Source organism: Podarcis pityusensis (assembly GCF_964106645.2).
Source record: "Podarcis pityusensis genome assembly, chromosome: 12".
In the NCBI taxonomy this organism is placed as follows: Eukaryota; Metazoa; Chordata; class Lepidosauria; order Squamata; family Lacertidae; genus Podarcis; species Podarcis pityusensis.
In genome coordinates, this window is record NC_138037.1 from 57,130,683 (window position 1) to 57,138,908 (window position 8,226).

The 8,226-nt window shown below is 42.1% G+C and overlaps 1 protein-coding gene across 15 annotated transcripts in view; it reads right to left on the reverse strand.

Annotated features, from left to right (window-relative positions):
- The window catches only part of TPK1 (thiamin pyrophosphokinase 1), a 244,035-nt gene that overhangs the window by 63,219 nt on the left and 172,590 nt on the right, over nucleotides 1–8,226 (reverse strand). The gene's annotated exons all lie outside the window — the stretch shown is intronic.

An 8,226-nucleotide genomic window follows, 5' to 3' on the forward strand; every position in this document is an offset into this window, starting at 1 on the left:
AAACCTCAGAAATTGGAACCCTGCATCAATTTCTAGTTACAGCAGTAGGAAAGTTGGGAGGGCAAATGTCGGACCCCTTGAGTTCCAGAGAAAGGAAGGCACCAGATTCAGGAACATGGGGTATGAGAGGAGAGGGCACTACAAACAGCAGGCGCTGGGGGAAGGGGCCTAGCAAATTCAATTGGGACCACAATGCAGACAAATTCCTTCTCCCATGTCATGTTCCGATTCCAGCTCAACCCTGCCCCCAAGGCCCAGCTACGTCAAAGCACATAGCAAATGTCACACAATTTCTCCCTTAATGTATCATGTTTACTTATCAACTTAGCCCTTTTCTCTGAAAAGCAGGTAGGGGAGGTGGGAAGAAATATATATATTCCAGCTGGGAGAAAAATAGTTGGATATTTTCAGGAGATGGGGCTTACCTGGACACGTGGCAAGGACATTCTTGGTTCATCATTATTAATAGTTTTGTCCTTTAGGTTTTGAGCATATCTATATCTGTTTGAACAATGTAAGCAGTTTTTATGAGCCTAGTCAAATTCAGTAATTTACAGACAGGGCCATGTAAGACTCAGGGAAACTCTGGCAGCGTATGGTGGCAGAGCCCATGACTGACAGGCAGGCCTTATATAGGTAGAAAACTTATATAGGCAGAACTGATGCTCTCCTGCTCTCTCAGATGATTCAATGCAAGCGATATTTGGCCTCCAAAAGCGTGTTTTAAATTGTTGTGCTGGATAATTATATACAAGACTGTTCCAATCAAGCTGTGTCTAAGTTTACACCAATAATTTGAAAGTCATTATCTACAGAGTTTATGCAAGAACTTGTTTAACTTCAATATCAACAGCTCACTGATTAATGGCCTTACAGTGTATATCGTGATAATCATTATATAGCTTGAAATCTTTTGTGCTTAAATCAAAAGAAAAGTTTCAATCACATTTCTTTGAATTGTATATGGGAGTATTAATTTGCAGTATATTATGTAAAAGTACCTTTGATGATGCCACATCAGTTAATTAGGGGGAGGATCTGTCCTGGAAGGAATTTAAAGACATTTGAGGTTCAAGGAAGTAAAATCATACTTAAAGGGGCATTCAGATGTGGGGATTATTATGTTCGTTTCCCTGGTTATAACGCTAGTGCTTCTGCCCCAATTTCTAATGTTCCTTTTACAATGTTTTACCTGTTGATCAATTTTTGATCAATATGCCACCATATTAAGCTAAATTTCACACCAAAGGGCAGAGTGTGACACTGCAACAGACATCACCAGACAGGTTGCCACCTTTTATGTGCATGTGCATTTTTGTTTTCCCATGATTCTCCCATGAGGAAAAAAACTGCATGCTGGAATATGGCCCCAAATTTCATTCTGTGAGCAGCGGAAGCACAATCCATGATTACAGTGCAAACCCCTTATGATTTTTTGGGTTAACAGGGTTGCAAATGTTTTCCCTCCCCCTGGAAGCAGTTAACCAGGAAATGAGCACTAAACTTTTTCAAAAGCCAAGCCACAGACTCCCTACTTTTGAAAATTTTGATATCTCTATGGTAGTTTTTGCTATCTGAATGGTGCCACGGACTCCTTGGGTGGGTTACATGGACTCCCTGGGGTACACGAACCACCAATTGGGAACTACTGCTTACAGGATTCCACACCTGGCAATCCTGACAACAACTTTGTGAGGAACAGAGATAATGGCTTGCCAAAGGCCACCCAAAGAACTGATAAGGTGAGATTTGGGTCACTAGTACAACAGAGTAGTCAAGAAAGATGGCGCTATGAACTTACCACCCTGAGCCCATAGGCAAACCACTATCTTAATTTTTGCAACAAAGGGATAAGATTAATATCTACCTGATAGGAATGTTGTAATGAATATTGAAAAAAATAATGTGAGGGAGCACTTTGAGTACTTCAAAATGTGTGATATAAATGACGCGAAGCAACAAATAAATTGAAATTGAGATAAATAATGATGATAATTATAGTTATTCTTCAGCTGCCCCTATCTTTTTGAAGAGAAAAGAAAGAAAGAAAGAAAGAAAGAAAGAAAGAAAGAAAGAAAGAAAGATGGTACATGGCTCTGCATCCAGTCTTGGAGAAAGTCTACATTAAGCATCAATTGCGCCATTGCTCTGTCTACTGGTTGCTCATATAGGTGTACAATACTGTGAATACCTGCTTTGTGGGACAGCTTCAGGAGAAGAAAAGGCTAAGGAGTAAACCCTACACAAATCCAGAGTAGAGTCCCTAAGACGGTTGGATGAAGTCTTGCATGCCTCCTTCCGGGAACTCCTGCAGCCATGCTGGTGCCAAATGTATTGTTCTGCTTTCCTTTGGACCACATCAGTGAGGCCAAGAAGGGGGTCTTGTCATCTGCACAGCCCAGGACCTCCATACATACTGCCCAGGCTTGCGCCCAGGGGAGGTCACTTCGGTGCTGCTAACACAGGGGTCTGACTTGTGCCCTGAGACAGATGGATGCCAACAACTGTCTGGCATGCTTCAGAATCATGGAGTTGTAAGGGACTTAAAGGTATCACCATCCACTGTTGTAGGAAGGCTATTCTCTCCTTCATCCATCTACTCAGCCCACAACTCAGCCTACACTGAGAGCCAGTGTGGTGTAGTGGTTAAGAGCGGTAGTCTCGTAATCTGGGGAACCGGGTTCGAGTCTCCACTCCTCCACATGCAGCTGCTGGGTGACCTTGGGCCAGTCACACTTCTCTGAAGTCTCTCAGCCCCACTCACCTCACAGAGTGTTTGTTGTGGGGGAGGAAGGGAAAGGAGAATGTTAGCCGCTTTGAGACTCCTTAAAGGGAGTGAAAGGCGGGATATCAAATCCAAACTCTTCTTCTTCTTCTACACAATCCAGGCCACAGTGTGATACCAGGAGACAGCAAGTGGACCACAAAAGAGGCTGGCAGAGCAAATAGCTCCAGAGGACTCCATCAAATGAAGCAAGTTGTAGGAGAAGCTAATAAAATACCCAGGGCCATTAGCCTTTTTTAGTTATAAATATTATAAATATACACATTATTTAGATATAAACTTAAGGAGCTTCCTTATGCTGAGTGATATCAGTGATGTATCATGTACAGTGGCCCCTGCATGTTCTTGTTTTCCAACTCTTGCCTTCCCCAGCCAGCTTAGCCAATGGTGATGGATGGTGGGAGAGCTAACCCAACAACTATAGCCTAATGTCCTGATTAAGGGAAGTAATAGTACTGCTCTATTTGCCTTGGTCAGACCCCACCCCACTGTGTCCAGTTCTGGGCACCACAATTTAAGAAGGATATTGACAAGCTGGAACATGTGAAGAAGAGGCTGACCAAGATGATCAAGGAAGGAAACTAAACCTCATGAGGAACAGCAGAGGGAGCTGGGGATGTTTAGCCTGGGAAAGAGGGGACTGCGAGGAGATATGCTAGCCATATCTTCAAATATCTCAAAGGCTGGAGCAAGCTTGTTTTCTCCTGCTCTGGAGGGTAGGGCCCACACATATGGCTACAAGTTACAAGAAAGGATATTATAACTAAACATGAAGAAATTTCTGACAGTAGGAGCTGTTCAGCTGTGGAATGGACTCCCTCAGAAGGTGGTGGCCTCCTTTTCCTTGGAGGTTTTCGAGCAGATGTTGGATGGTCATGTGTTGTGGATGCTTTAGCTGAGATTCTTGCATTGTAGGGGGTTGGACTGGATGAATCCTGGGGTCCCTTCCAACTCTAAGATTCTATTATTCTATGGTAGGGTAGGGGAGTGAACCAGGAAACTGTACATTGACTGCTGCTTCTTCCACAAGTTGTGCCCAAAGTGGCTTACAGCAAACCTTCAAAAACATCAAAATACAAAAATACAAAATGCAGAGCAGATGAGCTTCATCATTGAATCCTGTTTCTCACTGCTCCTGCACACATTTGGGACTAGTTTGTTTCCTGAGATCTTTCTGGATCTATGAATAAACACAGTGCGATAGGTACTTCGAATTCCATATGGTTTCCTTGCCATAGTGGGTAGCACTAGGGTGCCTACATACTGGAGCACATGGGCTTCAATTCACATAATGCACCGAGGCTATCAATTCTGGAGCTCACTCCCACCTGCTGAGCAGAGCAGCCTTTGTATATTGAATTTCAGAGCATGCTCCTGTTTCTGCTTCTAAGTCACATGGATTTCAAACAAATTCATGAGCAAACGGCTCATTAAAATTGCATACCCACTGTGGGGTTTTTTTTGCATATATATACTTATTTGACGTGTCTTTTGAAGAAAGTTGTGGGGTTTGAGATTACAGGGGAGGAATGCAGCTGGTGATTGTAACTGTTTCAAAGTTAAATAATTCCTGCCTTGTGTTCTTATATTTTATATTTTTAAATACTGCTCAGTGTAGTACATTTTTGTAACAAGATTAGATGGCTGTCAGGGTATTGCAGTCCTTCTATGGGAGCCCTGTTATTTAATGTTGGATATATAGCCAGTGTCCTTCTGTTAGAGTATTAGGAAGTATATATGTACAGTGGTACCTCGGGTTAAGTACTTAATTCGTTCCGGAGGTCCGTACTTAACCTGAAACTGTTCTTAACCTGAAGCACCACTTTAGCTAATGGAGCCTCCTGCTGCTGCTGCTGCTGCTGCTGCTGCTGCTGCGCTGCCGGAGCACAATTTCTGTTCTCATCCTGAAGCAAAGTTCTTAACCTGAAGCACTATTTCTGGGTTAGCGGAGTCTGTAACCTGAAGCGTATGTAACCTGAAGCATATGTAACCTGAGGTATCACTGTATATATAATTTACATACCTGCTTTTTTCTGAAATGAACCAGAGAAATAATTTAGCAAAGAGGTTATGGGTCCGTTCTATGGTCATTTTTGCACAAGCCCTAATTGGGGAAAACTCTCACTTATCTCATTGGGGAATGAACAATATATATTTCATAGAGTACAAAGCAATAAATGGCGACTGGTCACAATGGCAATAGTACCTCCAAAATTGATGACAATACGACTGTATACCAGTTTTTGAGAACGTGAGTGGGAAGAGTGCTATTAAACTCAAGTCTTGCTTGCATGCTTCTCATAGGTATCTGGTTGGTTACTGAGAGAACAGGAAGCTGGAGTAGACAGGTCTTTGGGTTGGAACCAGGAGGGCTCTTCCTAAGTTCCTATGTTTTCAGTGAATAATGTCACATAGCAATGGCTATTCCATCAGACTACCTAAGCAGTTAACATTCCAACTAGTGATGTTTAAAACTGTCACTTTCAGAACTGGTGCCTGAGCTTTCTTTACCTGTCTGCTCCCCTTTTCCTTGTGTGTTTTGACTTTTGCCTGAGAGCAAAGATTTGCTTGCTACTGAACTTTGAATACTGCTCTGAGAGCCTTTTATGATAAAAGAGTGGGATTAAAAATGCTTTCAGTAAATGAATAGTATTGTTGTGCACATGTCTTAGTGCAAATGCACACTGAAGTTTAAGAGAGATCTATTGCAAGGCTTTAGAACTGCACTGTACATGTGCAGAAGGAATCGGTTTACCCTGGTTCCATCAGCACACATTGTACACAGCATAGGTCGCAGGACCAGTGTGTCATGAATGTTTTGTTATTTTAACCTTTTGAAAGTCACTTTAAGACCTTTTTTTTGTATAAAGGAACAAATAAATTACATGTGCAGCTTACACAGATGGCTTTTCACTTTGTACAGGGGAGCATTCCCACCCATCCCTCAAGAATACTTCAGGTGTCCCTGACTATGTGTCCCCTGAGCCCTCACATGCACAGAATATGTCAGTTCATGAGGGTCTGTCCTTAGATCAAGTGCACACGGCCAACTAAGGCATCTGCCTACTCTTCAATGAAAAGTCTTTAATTTATTTTCATGATGCACCAGAATGCCCACAGCATCTGCTGCTTCGAGCAATCAGTCAGTCAGTCAGTCAAGATGATGCAGAACAGGTAGTGGATGCATGTATGGTTAAGAGACTCTGGATCTTCATGATCTGAAATTACCTTCCCATTGCTCTTTTGCTCCAGGGTTGCTGGACTCTCAAAATATGAAACTGGAATTATAGTCTACTGCTTCCCCAGAGCATAAAAACCCACATTTAAATGGGACAAGAGGCCTCAAAGGTTGTATTTTTAAAGTCCATAAATTGCGTGAGGATCAATTTCAACTGCCTGTGTGAAAAATGCACTCGGGGTCCATTTCTGTCCATCTTTTAGGGGTGGAGTGCAAAATACATTTGGGAAAGAATAGGGTTACATCTTTTTAACTTTATATGTGGAGCTTTGTTTTCTTGGAACAGTGAGAACAAATTATTCTTTTCCTCTCTGCAGTCTTAGCAATTTTCACATCTACTGCATAAAGCTTCGCCTGCTTCTTATTAGCATGGTATTTTCCTCAGGCAATTTTCATCAAAGAAACTGGCAATTCTCTCTCCCCATCCCCCATTTTTAAAAAAATTGAGCCTTGTGCCAGAGAACAAGGGGTGAGAGGAAGACCTAAGAAATCATAAGATATTACCCCTGGCCTTCAGCTTCCAAAAGTGCATCTCATCAAAGGCTTCCTTGCAATTCATGGTCAAAGTGTTAAACTGCCTTTCGGGCTGTTACATTAATAGCTGAAAGTTTCAAAGTTAAAAATAGCATTTTGTTTCTCAGAATTCCCACTTTTAACATTCCATGGGGCTCGTTCCACTTTCTGATCTGCTCCTGCCTTTTTCTTTCCCCTTTTTTGTTATTCTGGCTTTCATTTTAAAAGAGAATAGAACAAAACGTTTGAGCCACCTGCGTCTTTCATTCCTCTTCAGATTCTCTCAGCAAAACATAATCGCTCTTGCTCAGAATCTGACTGGGTTACTAGAGAAGGGCCTTAGATTTAGGGGCAGGAGAGTATGTGCTATCCAAATTGAAGACTCTGAATTTCCTTGGCACTCCCAGCCCTCAAGTCCCCTGTCCAAGTCCCTGGAGAGCTGCTGCCAGTCAAAGCAGCAGCTGGGTGCACTAGATCAGTGCTCTTCAACATTAGGTACTCAGAAGTTCATAGAATTGTAGAGTTTCATGTAAAATGAAATCAATAATAAATAAATAAATAAATAAATAAATAAATAAATAGAAGAAGAAGAAGAAGAAGAAGAAGAAGAAGAAGAAGAAGAAAGAATTGTAGAGTTGGAAGGGACCTCGAGAGTCATCTAGTCCAACCCCTTGCAATGCTGAAATCTCAACTAAAGCATCCATGACAGATGGCCAAACAAGCTTGCTCCTTCCATATGACAGCCTTTTAGATATTTGAAGATAGCTATCATATCTCCTCTCAGCCTCCTCCTTCCCAGGCTAAATATCCCCCAACTCCCTCCACCTTTCCTCATAAGGCTTGGTTTCCATACCCTTGATCATCTTGGTTAGCCTCCTCTTCACACGTTCGGTCGTCCTCCTCTGCACACCAGTGACAACAGGTTATCAGGTAGATGATACTGAAAAAGCATTTTCTGACACTACACTGTACAGAAGTGTGCTAGGCAAACTAAACTTCATTGCCAGATGTTCAAGACCGGACATTGCAGTTAGCACGAACTTGCTAAGCAGACAAGTCAACAATCCTACTGTTAAGGATTAGAAAGCTCTGAAACACATAGCATGCTATTTGAAAGGCACTATGCATTACAGACTGAGATTTAATAATCAGAAGTCTGGTGGTCCTAAGATATTTGCTGATGTGTGTTTTGGAAGTGACACTACAGACAGGAAAAGCACGTCTGGAGTTTGCTACATGTACAACCAGGGTCTATTTGATTGGTTGTGCAAGAAGCAAACAACAGTAAGCTTAAGTTCTTGTGAAGCTGAACTGAATGCACTGTCTTATTCACTTGTGGATTGTGAATGGTTGTTACAATTGTGTAAATACATGAGAATTCCTATAAAGTGTCCAATCCAGGTTTATTAGGACAACAAAGCATGTTTCTCTAGCATGTTGCAGCTTCAATTGCAAGTGCTTCGTGCTTTGCTGACTTCTGAAGGTTGTAAGCAAAGCATGAAGCACTTGCAATTGAAGCTGCAACATGCTAGAGAATGTGTTCAGAAAGGACTCGTAACGGTGTCCTACTTCCTGCTGATTTATTGTCGAAGGTTGTTCCGAAGGATCAACACTGTACCTATGTACAGAAACTGGGTTTGTACTGAGATTGTACTGACACACTGCCCAGTGGTGTTCACAGAAAGGGGGA